This window comes from Cyanistes caeruleus, chromosome 4 (genome assembly GCF_971803275.1).
Source record: "Cyanistes caeruleus chromosome 4, bCyaCae1.hap1.1, whole genome shotgun sequence".
Taxonomy (NCBI): domain Eukaryota; kingdom Metazoa; phylum Chordata; class Aves; order Passeriformes; family Paridae; genus Cyanistes; species Cyanistes caeruleus.
In genome coordinates this window covers 51,329,548-51,346,490 of record NC_141704.1, presented here as the reverse complement: position 1 = coordinate 51,346,490, position 16,943 = coordinate 51,329,548, and the positions used below count along the sequence as shown (strand labels likewise).

Below are 16,943 nucleotides of genomic sequence, written 5' to 3'. Positions count from 1 at the left end.
AACTGTGTGTCTTGAATCAAATACTTTGCATCAGGACACTTTTAATCCTTCAGGCAGCTTGTAACACTATTAAAAGAATAGTAATAATCGTTCAATAATCTGAAAGTTCTCAGATTGATTCTCTATAAAGATACTCTCTCATAAAGCCCCATAGAGCATTTTTTTTCTGTTTCATTAAATATAATAAAACAAACCTCTGTGAGGACATTTTCTAAAGGGAAGAGATGTCATTTTCAGACTAAAATTTATGAAAAGAATATAGAACACATTCCAAGTAAACACCTAAACTGAAAATAATCTTTGATTCTTGTCTCAGGAGAGAGGAAAATCAAAAAAAATTACCTTTCTCTGTAAGTTCATGTGCTATCAGACATTGCTGAGTGTTGAGAAAACTTTTCATAAAATGTGATCATTTCTTTAAGTTGGTAGATGATCCTGAGAGGTGTCTTTGAAGCAGCTATATAATCAAAAGAGAGAATTGGAGTAACCAATATTTGTGTTATGTGCTGACATGGTTGCGCTACAGTGGATAGTTCTCAAGGGAATGAAGTTACTGTTTCATCTCTTTGCTGTTGCTTCTTGACTCTTGTCTCCACTTTTGTCATTAGCTTTTCTCAATCATTGTTCATTACATCCAGCTCTCCAAGCCTCCACCTCACTCTTTTCTGTTTCCTGGATGCTTTTCAATTCATACTCCATTCTGATGGGTTTTATTTTACCCTGCCATCAATTTCTCAGCAGTATTCACAAGTAGAGGACAAAAAAGGCCCCTATTTTCCTTGTTGCTAACCTGACTCTGTCCAGATAGGAATAATGACATTTTCATTGTGGTCATTCTCTCTGAGGTTACCAATAGGTAAAAAAATAAAAGAGCAGCTGGTGGCTTTGATCTAAATAGTCAGAAATTCTGACAAAATAGTCAGAAACTATGGGGAGCTACTGAATAAGGGCAGAAATCATTTAGACATTAAAAAGTCAAGGGTAAATTGCATGAAAAAATCACTAAATTTGAAAGTTTACAAAAGGTATGGATTATTTTTCAAGCCACAGGAGGAATCTTACAAAGACAGCTAACGGGGATGCTTCACTAATAAAATAAACAATAACCTCTCATGAAATCTGGTAAGTGCTGTAAAATACCTTTTATTCTGAATGGGAAAAATATGGTGTGAGGTACAGGGAAATCTTAGAAGAGAGGAACTACTGTCACCACTTCAGCCTGGATGGCATTATGTTCCAGAATACACAAATTAAAATGTGCACTCCCATGATGTCACGGATAGTGGACACCAGTATACAGCTGAGATGCTCTTACTGTTAGCTCTGATCCTAATTTTTCTGATTGGAAAGGTAATGATTATATTCCTTTCACTGTCACTTTCACTGCTAAAAATTTTTAATAACCCAAATCTTGGTTTTGAAATACTTTTTTTTTCTTTATCCCTTTTTTTTTCCTTTTTGAAGTCTTTCATTACAGTCTTGAAAAATATTATCATTGCATGCTATTTTTCACAGCTATTGAGAAAGAAGGCCTGTCAAGGGACAGCTAATTGCATTTTAAACTAATTCAGAAAGCTATACACAAGTGTCAGTATGCCTAAGGTTGTTTGTTGTTCTGATTTTTTTGTAGCTTTGATGTTTATTTTAATGTCTATAACTTCTTACTTAAATAGAACTTAAAAAAAATACATTTCTTGAAACCTAAAACATGTTTGTGTAGATAATAAATTTATTCTATATGTATTCACATAGGTTACTCTTAAACATCATCTTACATTAATGTGTCAAACATTTTTCCCTCAAAAGGCTTTAATCATCAAATTGAATAAATTTAATGAAGTAAGGATGCATAGATCACCTAGTAAAATAAAATTCAAAGAATGGTCAAATCCATCCAGAAGGGAAAAAGAAGTCTGTATATTTAAAGTAAATATATTTTTTAAAAAATATATTTAAAGTATAATTATGTTTTTACAATATTCCAGTTTTCATAGTTGAAAGATTTAAAATGCTTTTTTTTGTATTTTGAGAATTCTCTTTTAACATTTTGTGAAGGATTCACTTAACTTTTTTTTTTCTTAGCTTTTTAGTAATTTCCTAATGGCAGTTGTGGGTAGTGTGTTAGTACTTGTCCAACCATTTCTGTTATTCTTCTGTGGCATTATAATAATTCTGATTATAATATATAATCCAAATCACAGCTAAGAGATAGGATTTTCTCTTGCTCAAGTAAATAGGTAACAAGAAACTTATTGTGTGTTGTGATAAAAAAAGCTTTTGTCTTGTAAGAAGGGAGATTCAGAATTAAAGAGCCAGTTTTCCATTTGACCACACAGCTCCTCTTTACAAATATACTTTACTAATCCCCTATAATCTGAATGAACTTTTCCCCTAGAAATCATTAGCCAGATAAAAATCTTTGCAACCCTAATTTTATTACCTGCAATGACATTTGTTTAAATGTAAAGCTACAGAATGCAATAATCAAATACAAGGTAAGCTTGAACTACTCCAAAGGAAACAGTTGAATTTAATTAGAAATCCTTCTGCAGGTAATATGGAAATGAATAATGGATAGACTTTCTTTAGAAAACAAAATGTCATATCAGTACTAAGAGAAAGCGTGAAATAGAGAAGGTTATATCTCATTTGGTAACTCAGGATGCTTCTGAGCGAGAAGCAACAGGAGAACTCAATCCTCTTCACGCTAACAATAGCCTGAGTCAACATAATAGAACTGCTGGATATTTCTGACACGTACTTTAGAAAGGAAAAAGATTATCAGTTACCTCACTTGTTTAGAATAACAGCATTATTGTTCTTAAGAAAGAGTACAAAGCCTGTACATGCATGCCTTGCCTGCACAGATGTCCTCACTACTAGATGTACATGAGTTGCAGATGAATGTTAATAACTGAAAGAGGATGCACAATGCTGGCAACCAGGAACAAAAATTGTCCACCAGAAACAGACCTATTCTGCACACCACAGTCCCAAAAAGTCATTGCATATTTCCCCTCTACACTTAGATTGAAATTCAACACATGGAAATTATATTATTATTTTTTTAACTTTTTTTTTTAATAGGATATTAACTTGGGCACTGAGGAATGGACTACTTTCGAAATAAACATGAATAAGTGGGAAGAAGATTACTTAGCAGTAGTTGCTGACAATGCACAGAATATCCTAGGTGCTGTATTGAGTTAGACTAAGCAATATTACCTTTCCTGAAAAGAAATTGTAATGGCAACAAAAGCTGAATAAACATTAAGAATCACAACTGTTTTCAAAAATATTTTTCTCAAGTCTATGTCAGGCTTGCATTTGTCAATGTTTAGCAGTTTCTGAATAATTAGGAGTTTATTAATGAGTACATTTGCAAAACTTGTAAAATGAAAAGCATCTACAAGAAATAACAATCTATGGGAAGATTAGAACAGATTTTGTTTTATTATCCTTTCTCTCTCTTGCAGAGCTAATTGTGGATGGGATGAGGTTTTTTTATCTAAATGAAGGAAATTTTTTTAAAATCCTTCACCAAAATTGCTAGGTTTTGGCCAATTTCCTTTTTTCCTCAGAGCTGCTACCTACAGAAACACAGTAGCCTAGGTGTCCATGTTGGGCATCAAAGTGAAAAACTTGTATACTATTTGTACACTAAAATTTTCACTAAGTAACATTAGAAATCATAGTAATTTAGTGTTCTTGACTTTTGTATCTGAAAGAGTAATTACCTGAATTGATCTCCAGTGACAGAACTGAATTTGATGAGCGGGAAGAAGCACTGAAGAGATGCTGAAGTTCACTCTGAATTTACAATGACTTTTGTCATGACACTCATGGTAAAAGCTGAGTTCCTGGATGTAGGCAAATACTGCAGAGTGTTTAATGGAGTATGGTACTGAGATTCCTGGATTAAATCAAACAAGGTGGGTTTAGGGACCAGAAATTGCACCCTGATGCTATTATGAGACCAAATAACCTCCTCTGGGATTTTGTGGTTAAATAATATATCACTTCATGCTGTTCTGGCCATCAAAGTGTCTGAGGGTGTTGTACTTTATGTAGTCTTTTTCTGTGTTTGCTCCCTTCAGGATCTTTGCTCTTTGAGTTTTGCTTTGTGACTGTATCTTTAGACTAACAGCAAGCTAAGGGGAGTCTTTGGGAAAAGAAGCCTTGTTTTCATGAAGATGAAGATCAGGAATGTGAGACTTCCTAGCTGTTTGTCAAGGAACTGACAGCCACAAGCACAGCAAAATTCCTCAGATCCACCATGCCTCTGGTTTGAGTATTCCCAGTCCTTGTAAACCCAAACATGTGAGGAAGCAAGGTAATTGTGAATTGTAGCTAGGTTGGGTTCTATTTTTTTTTTTTCAATAGCAGAGATTATCCACATTGTGTTCAGAGATTAGCCCTCTTTGTTTAGTTTAGATTTCCTGGTAATTTGGCTTTCCTCCCTTAACTGTTGGACATGCCTCTGAAAGTACACCTCTTTCTTTTGCTTCCTGGCTGGCAGAGAGATTTAATTACCTTCATACTTTTTAAATCCTTCTATTTACCAGATCACCTTTCCCCCACAATTTTTGGCCTCACAATTTCAGCAAACAATACTGTGTTTGGAATTGTCAGAAAAATCTATAGTGTCATTGATATTTGAAAAAGCTTCTGGACCATGTAAGTCTGAGTCATTTTTAAACAAGCTCCACTTGGAAATGAATAATCACAGAAAGTAAAATGAATTATTGTTCTATCAAAGACATAATTCTCTGGCTCATGTAAAGGCAGTGAATTTGGCCTTGAGAGAACTTTTGAGATCTAAGTCCATCTGGGCACTGGTAAACATTAAATGTTTTTTTCTTTAAAGGATATTTTAACAAAAGTCTCAATGAGTAGGAAATCTCCCTTCTTTTGAGATTCCTAGGGAGTGCTCATCTACACTTCATTTGCCTGAAAGGTTTAGAGAGCAGGAGGGGGGAAAAAAGAATCAGGTGTTTTGTGGCCCCAAAGTTAAAATGTGGAGATTTCAATGAATAAGTTGCCTCATCTTATTTAATACAAATTGTAAAGAGAAAAAGTAACAATAGAGGAATTAAATTGATTTTCTGTAGTGTGGAAACTCAGCAAGGGAGTTTAAATACTTTTATTATTTTTACTTTACAGTTTCATGTTTCTGTAGGTCAAGAAAGTTGTGAGGAAGAAAAGTGCCCTCAGAAGAAAGAAAACCTTAAAGAAATAAACTAAAGCACTTTAAAAGAGTTCCTGCCCCAAAATGGTACACTGTATAAATAAATTTACAGTCTTGTGTTGGAAAAATAGGGATTGGCTAGTCCAGTATGATGCAGCATAACTGGTTTATTCAAAATTGTAGAGAGGTTCAGATCTTGCAGCTGACAGCTGCAAGAAGTAAACTGGAGACTTAAAATTGCTTTAGCATGATCTCTTTCCATCTCCAGAAGCATGAGCTCTGCATCAGCAGGAGACATAGGCCATAACTTTTACCTAAGAGTTTGTAACTTCACATCTCTCTAGGACAGGGGGATCCCACTTCCTGAGCAAGTCTCTTAACCATGATGGGATTGACTACTGTGAGCCACCTTCTTAGAGGTAAGAATGAACTTCTCCTTTCTACCCACAATGATGTTACAGGTGCCCAGCTTCAGGAGAAGCTACATTAGCCTGTAGATCCCAGTTCCCCAGGGTGTCTGAGTTCAGCCCTCAGTGACATTGATGTGGAAATCATTGAATTTCAAATGCAATTTGTCCTTCCATTTTCCTTACAAACTTTCTTAGATGTCATTCAGTAAAGTCCTGGGTGAATCTCTCATCATCACTACTAAAAATCTGTCCTCGGTGTGTCGGAAACATTGGCCTCAAATTTCTGGCTCTAATTTCTAGGTTGGATATTCACCCAATGTCTATGGGTTGCTGAGAATCACGGTGTGTAAATGTCACAGTCTGGAAAACTGTATTTATGACAGGACATGTCATTTCCAAAATTAATTTTAATATAGAATTCCAAGGACATGGAAGAAGAGTCTTCCAGAATTCAGGCAAAATTGCCAATTGTCTCTGCAAGAACTGCTGCCCTGTATCTTACCTGAGAGGTCTCCTCTTCCTGCTCTCTCTACCTTCAAAAACCAGAGAAGTCAAACAACATTAAATTCCTGCGTAAAATTTACACTCTGAAATATGTAAATTCTTTTCCTGCCGTTGAATATCATGACCCTAACCCAAACCAATGCAATTTAACACTACTCAGCCCTGCCTAACCTAACCTAACCTAATCTAACCTAACCTAACCTAACCTAACCTAACCTAACCTAACCTAACCTAACCCAACCTAACCTAACCTAACCTAACCTAGCCCAACCTAACCTAACCTTCTTGGTTTTTATAGCCTGAGGTTTGGGCTTAAACCAAAAGCCTTTTGTAGGATTCAATGATGCTGGAATAAAGACATTTCCAATAAAGCTAAATGCTGAGGCCAAGGTACATGCTAGATTCTGCTTGCAGTGTTGTGGCTGAGGGACAAAACCAGTCTAAGAAATAATGTCTTAAATGACTGAAACTTGTGTAACTTGACTTCCTTTGTCATCACTCTTAGAGAAAGATGTAAGATTTATTGACAATTGCCCTAAAAGTTTCTTGGAAGGCCAAAATTTGTCAAGGAAGACAGGACTGAATTTCAGACTGTGGGCAGATGTGGTGTTCTGTAGGATAGTTCTTCAAGTATTCCCTTCACTGCAAGACAGTCAAAAAATAAACCTCAGAGCACATAATAGTCTATGAAAAAATCACTGGAGTCCAAACCACAGACAAACTCTGGAATGCAAAATAAAGGATTATGGATAATTTGGAAAGTTGAGAAAATGTTTAGAGGGAAAGAACAATTGCAATTGCTGGTTAGATTTAAAATTATCTCTATGATAAATACAAAACTATGTTTAAGTAATATCCTAATATTGTTTAAATCAATAGAGACTAGGACATTTTAATTGGGTTCATAATGGAAAAGCTAATGGCCCTTTGACTTCAGTCAGAATTTGCCAAGATAAAATATTTTAAGTGTAAACATAAGATTCTTCGCTATGCCTAAGGAGTATGTCGAAGAACTAGAAATTTTTGACCCCATTCAGGAACCACTAACACTACTGCTAACTATTAGGAAGAAAAAAGCATCATATTTTTTCCTAAATGTCTGTTAAGCTGATAGAAATTGCAAAGCTATCAGAGAAGTTTCTTTGTTTCTGAAGCACACTAGCAATATTTTCAGAGAGTTTTGTAATGATTAGAAAGTTCTATCTAAAATGCAGCCATGCGGAATTCAAACAGTAGTCTGACATCTACCTGGGAAAGTTTATATGGCAGTCCTGTAATGGCAAGTACAAGGACAAGCCTAAAAGAACTTGCATGAGCTACAAGCAGGCAGGGGTCCATAAGCATATGTGTACACAGGTTCTCTGTCAAAGATTACCATAATATTTCAGTGAAAAAGATGGTAAAAAAGGTAAGTGAAAAAAAGAAATCTTAGTCTTTTTAAAGAGCTTTTTTGCCATTTTTAAAAAATTAAATGGTCATGCTTTTCTTAGTTATATGTTCTGCTCTTAGATGACAGTCTTAATTGTATCTGGACAGTCTTATAAACAAATAATTCTACATTAATCAGAACAAAGAAGTTTCTGCATGTAGACTCTTACTTTCAGTAGCAGGTGATACTAAGACTCTTTCTGTACTGTTTGAAATATTGCAGTGTCTAATATTTTTTCCTATCTCAGCTATGCATAAATTTAGATTTTTAACTACCTTCTTGTTTTATGCAAAGTGTTAATTACTTCTTTCTGCCATCATCTATTATTCTTTAGGTCTTTTCCATTTTGTTCTCATTTCCATGTGGATCTACTCTACTTTGGCCAGAAGAGTCATGGAAACCTGTCTTTGAAGTTATTTAGCTCATCACGAGATATGACCCAAAGGAACCTGCTCAGACTATGTTGTTGGATTTAATTTTGAAATTGCCCTGTGATGATAAGGGGGCTGGACTAAGTGACCTCTAGGCTTTCTCTGCTGAAGGTTTCCCCAGGCATGTGAAGGTCGAGGTTGAAGAGGCGTCAGCAGTGACAGCTCCTCTCCAGAGTGGAGCTCCAGTTGGTGTGGTCCCTTCACTGAAACAGAGGACACTAATCATTACCACAGCGTGACACAGTGATCACATTTAGACTGCTAGCTCATAGGAAAATTAATCCACGTTTACTGGTACATTTACATTCCTGTAATATTGCTGGGTGTTTACAGTCAGTACTTTTCACTGGAAAGTAAGAAATAGTATAGTATGCTTCAGTATAGTATGCTTCAGTGTTCTTTTGTGTTGTTTAGAAAAGTTTGCAATGTAACACTGTTTACAGGATGTATTTAAAACTACATAAATTTGGTTTCATTTTATGATGCAGCATAAATATGAATTATTCAACTGTTGGCTCTTCTTAAAAATTCTAATTTAGCATTAGGAAGTTAGCTGTAAATTCTAATTTCCCATCTGCTCACCATGCACCTACCACTTCTGGAGAAGATAAATTTAATTATTTGCCTTACCTAATGCAGAAATAAACTATCATTCAAAGACTCAGACTTATTAGGAAAGGTTTGCTAACTCTTTAGAAAAGACTCATAAGTAACTTTTAAGTATCAGTACAATGTATACAGAAACATATTAAAAACTGTTCTGACACTTTAATTTATGATATGAAATTAAATATCTTCTTGTTTCCACAGCAAAAACCAAAAAAATTACAAATGTTGAACTTTAATTCTAGTTAGTGAAGGGATGAAAATAGAAAAATTATAAGAAATTAGAAAAAGAAAAAAAACCCATAAATTTCACTGAAAAAACACTAGTAAGTCAGAAGAAAGTATCAATATTGAGTAATAAACATGAGTAAATCAGAAGGAAGAACTTAGGTTAGGTAATAAAAAACACTCCTTTTACGAAATTATGTCTCAGACAGAAAAATAGGTAAGAAAGGACTAAAAAAGGTTTTAACTCACAAGGTCTCCTCTTTATAGCATAATAGAGAGCTACAGAGAGCTCCTCATGCAAATTCTTTAAAATATCTGCACAAACTTTGGCAAAAGCCAGACTGTCACAATGCTCTGTCTAATAAATCTCAGGGGCCTCCACTCCTGTGCACTTACAGGTGACTAGATGCAAACTAGATCTTATTTTTAGCTCTGAAAACTAAGGAGAAGAAAGGCAGTAGAGCCAAGTACCATACGAATGAAACTGGAAGTCTGCAGCCTCCACTGAGCTGCTACAACCTCTTGCAGACTTTCCACTCAATTCTGATGTTCCACAGGGCTCCATGAGGGTTTTAAAGCCTTGACTTGAGGCTCTCATCAGCTCTCCATAGTATTTGCCCTCAGAAACGCACACACAATTTGATTTAACATGATACGGGTATCTTCCTTGGGGAAAACCCCAAATACACACTAGAGTGCATGAAAAAACACACATCAATATGCAAAGGGCTTTCACTCTGACCATCTGCCTTTGAAAGAATTGCATGACCAGTGTAAAACAAACACAGAAAACAGCTTTTTCTTTCTTTCCCTAGAGGCCCTGATTTTGCTAGAACACAATATGTCATTATGAAGCTCTCTGCATGACTGTTATAAAAATATCTAAGTCTGAGAAGTCAGAGAAATTCCAGCCTTACCCCAGGCAATGTAAAACATGGGGTTCTGTGCCTGCTTTCACTGCAAAGACTGAGCCTTTCAGCACATACATACTATCAAAGTCTGATGGGACCCAAGAAAAGAATTTTATCTAACTCTCCTTGTGGGTTACACCTCCAGGACTGGAAGCTACAAGCAATGCCAATCTTCTAGATCCTAACTTTTTGTGTTACTCCCTTTTTGTGAGTAACACTTTTTGTGTACTCATTCAACATGTAGAAAAGCTGAATGAAAACTTCCTCATGGGAATGCTCAAAATGGCACTACCTTCTAGGAAAATGTATTAATTTTTGGCTTTATGGTTAATGGCTGAGGAAGTTTATCTTTATGTGTTTGAAGAAAACTTGCTGCATAGTTTTATAATTTATTTTTTTTTCTGCTAATTTTTAGACATGTTCCTGACTTACTACCATACCAATTACCTCCTGGCCTTTTCCTATTCCTTAATGATGCAGGCATTGGGAAGCCCAAGGAGGGTTGTGATGATTGCTGTCTTCATCTTTTTGTCTCCCGTGTTCAAAGCAAGATAAAGCTCTAGCTTCAAGCAAATGTCAATATAAGCTAGCTAGGAAGAAAACAAGAGCCTGCAAAACAGGGTGTAGAAAGACATTGTACATTGTGGACTGTGAAATTTGGAAATATTGACAGTCTCATGACTTCTTAGAGTTTCTAATTTCTTTATTCTCCTTCAAAATAATTTATTTTGAGAAAGTATTACTTAGACAGAGAAGGCAGAAGAAGAGGAAAAAAGGGAAAAAGTTTAATGATAGAAGAAGGAGAGAACACATCCCCGTAGAATCCTTGAAAGGCTGTCAGATGTTGGCAAATTCATCACTAGAACTGTCAGGGATTTTTCAAGCAGAAATCAATTTAATAAGAATTTATTTTTCAATTTATTGGATAACGACTCTTCTCCATGTATGTTTTTGCTTTTACAGTAGTTCAATGACCCTAATTTGAGCAATCTAGTAGGGTTCTTTGCAACCAAAGGGCATTTTGCTCCCAAGCAGGGACCAGCAGCTGGTCCTGTCTTGGAGCAGCCAGTTTGTCAGGGCACTCTTTCTGTTGAGACACCTGGCGTGAGCAGCAATGCTTAAAAGTTTTTGGCAGAGCTTATTTGATTGTTCCCAGCTTGTCTGCTTCACATCACTGAAAGATGGTAGGAAGACTTGGGATTCTATTAAGATTTCCTCAGTTCTGTCATTGGTGTGTACAGATGAGAGTCACCAGGGCCTCCCTTGTGAGGACAGTTTTTGGGGACTCCTCCCAAGTGTTACTACTTAGATTTGCATCTCATGACACACATCAGTGAGACTTGTGCATGTACAATTTCTTGTCCTTTGCCAAATGAAACAAAAAGCTGACATGCATCATCCTGGATCAAACTAAGTCTATGGTTTTCCTTCCTTCTCCCTTCATCATTTTGCAAACTGTCTTTCGTCTGCAAATTCACTGCATCTTATATATACATACTTGTTTGTGTGCATGCATATATGTCTATATATATAAAAAATATATATGATTCAGCTTGATTGTTATACAAATAGTTTTTCTGTTTAAGGGCTAGACTAAGTTAAATTAAATTTCTGTACCATTTGAATAATCTACTTGCTATTAAAACTGAATTCAATTTCTTTAGAGAACCAGCACATTTGAATCCACTGAGATTTTAGCACAATCCACATTTGCTGGGGAGTGTATCGTTTTCTGTAAATCCTCAGCACTGAATATTTCAGTGCAGGAATCAACCTTTGTTTTATAGGGGATAAAATATTTCTTTGACCAGTAGGGGACAATGTTGCTCTTCAATTTGTTCTGGTGATAGTGGTGAAGCATTTTACACTATTTTTAGCAAACTTGAGTGTTAAAACTGGTTTCTTTAATACAAAAGAACACTTTGCCTCAGCATCTACAGTACTTCCACAATGCATGCTCTCATTTGAAACAATCAAAATATTTCTGTTTTAAAGAGGAATCAAAACCAGGCTTATTACTGTGAAACTCACTTTATTAGCGTATTGTTGAATGTGAAATTATATTAAGTAGCTGATTCTATTTTGGCACAAGGAAACTAGTTTGGTTTATTTCTCTGTTCTGTTACTTTTGGGTTGTTGTGGGGGGGGGGGTTGTTTGTTTGTTTCTTTTCCTTTGGGATAGAAAGGTATTTGGTCGAAAAGCTCATCAGTAATAAGAATTAGAATCAATTAATAATGCAGCCAAGATGAGTACATGCACTGCATGACCCATCCTCTCTGTGCCCAGCTCTGAGGCTATAATTTCTTATTGAAGCTTCAACTTGTACAGTTATTGAAATGCATAGTTTCTAGTATATGAGAAGCAGGAGAATTTGAAAAGAACATGCAATGATTCTAAGAAAAAATAATCTGAGAAGCACAGTAGGTATTTAGAATGATTTTGCTTTAAAAAGCAAATTATTAGTCATTTTCCAAATATGTGTAATTGTCAAGGCAAACAGCTTTCCTACAATAGAGATAAATATTGAATCTCAACAGATAATTCACATCTACCCATGCATGAATTAAAAAAGAAAAAAAAAGGAATTTAATCCAAAGTATTAACCCTCTTTTTTATTCTTCTACCTTGAATCACCCTTTTGCTATTATTTTTAACATAAAGCACATCCACACTTGTGAGCTAGCTCAACTGCGAAAGAAAGAGACTATTGAGTGAAACTGAGGAACATAATATCAATTTCAATTGCAGCAAATGTTTTATGCATCATAATTACTGGTTGTTTTATTATTCCTTATGTCAATAATACAATTTGAGTATTTTTTCACCATCACTTTTTAAAAGTTTAGATGTCAAATATTTATCTGTTTTCCCTGATTACATTGGTGTGTACACTAATGCAGTTCAGACCTGCAGCAAGTCTTTAGGGGTACAGATTTCTGCAGCTCATCTTTGAAATGCACCTCATCAACAGAAATCTTTGTATTTTCTCTGCATTTTCCCTCAGGATTGCTGAGCCTTTGAGAAGACAATTTCTGCTTAACTGCAGTGGAGGAAACTAGCACATGTTTCAGAGGATGCTCAGATACACAGATGCTCTGAAGGCAGATATCCAGTCACTTAAACAGCCTGGATCTAAAAGGTATCTAAAATCAGTAGAGCTGGCCAAAGTTTTCAAACAAAAGTCTAATTTACAGCAAATATTAGCTTAACCAAGTCAAAGTTAACAGAAAGTTCTGTTGGTTTTAGTGATAATTTTTGTCTTAAAATTTGAATAAAAATCAGGCATTGAAACCCAGGATAACCCTCAACTCAGTTGTTATGTAGGGACACATGAAACAGAAGTACAAGGCCTTGAAATAAAACAGACACCACAGTGATTAAAGCCAGGCCAGTACATAATGTTGGTTAGTACTTCATCCGCTTGTGCTTATCATTTTTTACCAAAATCTTTGAGAGTACTTGCTTCTAGCTGTACTTAGCTATTTTACCTCATGGAGGAAAACCCCACATTATCTTAGCTTTAAATGAGACAATAGAGGCAAGATGAAATTGTTTCTGAAACACACTCAGAAATTGTGCAACAGAGCTTGAAAATAATGCAAAACACTGAAATAAACAACCTGCTCCCACATCCACTAATCCAAAAGACAGCAAACACCCAACTTTTTCAAGGAGCTGCCTGATGTAATTCAGACATTAGCAACTTATCCTCACACATAGAGCCCAGTCCTCTGTGTGAATGGATCTGTGTGATGCCACCACCAGTTGAATTCTACTGCATTGCACTGTCTTTCCACAGCACTCTCTGAACCTGACTGTAGGATTATTAACATAATCATGGTGTGGTACACTTACACAGTAGTTCAGAATCACTTGTATACCATGAAACTGGTGACAATGTAGTTGAGGTAGTTGCTTCAAAAGCATCACAACTTCCCAGTAGCTGATTTGCTTTCTATTTATGAAATGCTGCTTCCAGGGTCACCAGCACAAGGAGCTGATCTTTACTTTTACTAATGACTACACTATTTAGTTATAGAAAATGTTTTCTTATATTATTTTATTCTTGAGGAATAAGACACCGATGGTTTAATGAACAAATAAACCAGAGAGATTCAGCTGTGTCATTAGGTAATGCTAATTCTAAGCTCTTAATCATCTGCTGTTTTAATTATCCCCTGTTTAAAATAAAATGATCCTTGATGATAGAAAGTTTAATTTGGAAGGAGGAAAGGGTTTTCTACTCAAACACAAATACCAGAAGTGCAGTTGTAAACTGCAAGACAGGACATTGATCAAATAACTTGAGAAGGAATCATTTCAGAAGCTGATCAACACAAGCCAGTGTACTTTAAAGGAAGGAGCAGACAGCACTCCTGCTGTCTGTAGCCTATGAGGAAGCAGCTGGTGTTTTGGGGCTCAGTCTTGGAAGATGTTTAACCCTGGAATTTCAATCACACTATCTGGAAAGCTGTCTTAGAACAGGGAAATCAAATGCAGGAAGGAGTTCTGTCAGGTGAAATTCATGGTGCTGCAAACTCAGTGAGAATTCAAGCAATGCTTTGTGTGTCTTTCAGAACAGAAATAAGCTAACACAACCTTGTGGCTGGCAATAAGAAAGAATGTCAGTGTGGGGCACAGCTCAGTGTCATCTATTCAAATCCCATGAGATGCATTCAGAACCGCCTGAAATGCAAGACAATGAAAATTAGTAAGAAACAAGATATAAAGGCACAGTCAATTATATGCAGGACATTAGAATATGAAAGGTTCTGCCTTATTTGTATTATCTGCATATAAAAGCAAAATTGCGATGTGCCTCTTTAGAATCTAATATCACTTGGAGTTATATCTATTCCTGTCTTTTGATCTTTTCCTATGTGTTTTGCCTGCTATGAAAATAACAGAGGATGTAGATATTTTCCAAATTTAATCATAAATTGACCTCTAGAAAGCTCTGCCTATGAGCTACAGATGACAACACCAGTTAATTCTGACTGCTGTGAAAGGGACATGTTAGAAAAATCACTGGTTGGCCTATTGCAATTCATAAATCTTCTTAGTCAAGATTCTTTCTAGGTCTTTTCATGAAAAAGAGATGCATATTTTGGCCTGCTTGTAATAGAAGTACATTCAGAGGCAAGTAAACTGGCAGTTGCTAAGTATATTACCCAAATGTTGACAAATCTGCCAGAGTGGAGAGTTTAGTACTGAAGTTTAGAAACAGCTTCTAAACAAAAAAAAAAAAAAATTCATTTACATGAAAATTTGAATCCAAAGGTTAGTGTCATAAAAGTTTGCATTCTGAAAGCAGAAAGTTTTGTTTTGTGCAGGGCCTGAATGATGATCTGAAAACCGTACTTGCTGTTGCCTAGAGGTGCTTACATTTACTAGCTGGGTACTTCATCTGTTTGAAAAAGCAAAAGGCCTTTCAAACTGCTTATCAAACTGTCTGAAACCAGGTGCTCCAATTCTGAGCAACTCAGGACTTGACTCTTGTCTGATCATGGTCAAAGTAGAGATAAAATTCATGTCCTCTAAGTTTAGATGTCTTTAATATTCAGACATCTATGCCTGTGCAAACCAGTGGAAAGAATGCTTTCTAAAGAGGCAGATTTTATAATCTCTTCAGAATCAATGGAAAGAAATAGGTATTTCTGCTGCAGCATTCAACTGGTGTGTTTTCAATGTCTATATCAGAAGATGAATCACAGCCTTGATGTGCCCAAGTGGCTGTCTGCACTGTAGACATATAAAATAGATTAGATTAATCTTGCCAAAGTAGTTTTTTTGCTAAAGTCCCCTAAGGATTTTGATCTGATAAATGACCTCTCAGTGTGTCTTATGCACACCTAAAGAATCAAGGATACCCAAACCATTTTCAGGTGTCTGCTTTTTATGTAATAGCCTAATTAGTTATTTATTTATTCAGGAAGCTGGAGACCAAGCTCAGGTCTGTGTGGTTTAGTCACTGTGGGTTCTTACAAGAAAACATACATCTTCATGGTATAAGTAGTGCTGACTGATGGAAACACTCTCAATTCCCATTTTCAAGGAAAGTCTCAATGTAAACAAGAAATTTAACTTCATTTAGAAAAAATTAGCAGAAATCTGTAACCTGTGGTTGGTGTAATTTCCAAGTTGTAGTACCTTCGGTGTCTCCTATACTATGTGGCCAGGCCCTTCACATTTATTCTATCTTTTGCTGCCAAGAATGCTTCTGTATTTCATGCTAAAAGAATCATTGCCTGAAAGGCAGTCTGTCAGTCCCATGTCCCACCTGTTCTTGTGCTCTCATTGCAAGGTGGACTCCTGTCAGAGGTGGGATCCATCCCACACGCTTCCAAAAGCTACAAGTTGTAAGGAGAGGTGGGACTTTTCAAAAGTCCATCTCAAGCTATTAGTATAATTTCAGTGTATTCCCAGTGACCAGGAAGCACGTTGCTTTCAGTCTGCTTTCCTGCTTGGCCATGGCAAAAGCAGCCCTTAAGAGTGAAAAGAAAACACATGAGGCTTTTTTCTCTCCAGGAATGGACAGGTTAGTAACAGCTGGTCCTGACTCTGCCCCAGCATGGAACCACTTGGCAGCTTTTCATATAAAGGCTAAAGTAAAACCAAGAAATTATTTCATGCCTGTTCTTTCCCTCTTGTTACCACCTAAAATTCTATTTTTTTCCTCTGTCACAAGAAAGTGTGTACTGCTGAAATATTAAAATAAAATCAGTCATTTGTGTGAATAATTATGAAGATTTTAATCTTCAATTATTCAGAGTTATTCATTCAATTTGATCTTTAAATTCACACTGTTTGGACAAGAAGGATAGCATAGGCACAGTACTTTCCATTTTGTTATTTCTCTTTCAGTTCCTAAAGTAATTGAATATACACACATCTTAGAACAGCAAGGAAAGTGATTCCATGATTAAAAATGCAAAGGTCATCTGTTTAAAGCTAAGAGTTTTGCCAGAAAGATGTTTTCATGAATATTAAAATATACACTAGTTAGAATAACAACAGTGACAACAGAGCTATCATTAATAACGGCAATCAACAATTTTTCTGTGCCAAAGGCTTTTTGAAATGACCAAATTTGTTAAAAAAATATTCATCCCAAAATGCTGTTCTTTAAGAAATATTTAACCATGAAATTCTAGAGAAATCTGAGTTTCAGAGTGAGGGTGCATTTTATATGGAAAAGGAGAACTAAAATTTATATATTAATGGTATTTTGAGCT

General features: G+C 35.8%; 1 long non-coding RNA gene across 1 annotated transcript in view; it reads left to right on the top strand.

Moving 5' to 3' along the window:
• Positions 1-16,943, top strand: part of LOC147653637 (uncharacterized) — a 689,274-nt gene that overhangs the window by 103,543 nt on the left and 568,788 nt on the right. The gene's annotated exons all lie outside the window — the stretch shown is intronic.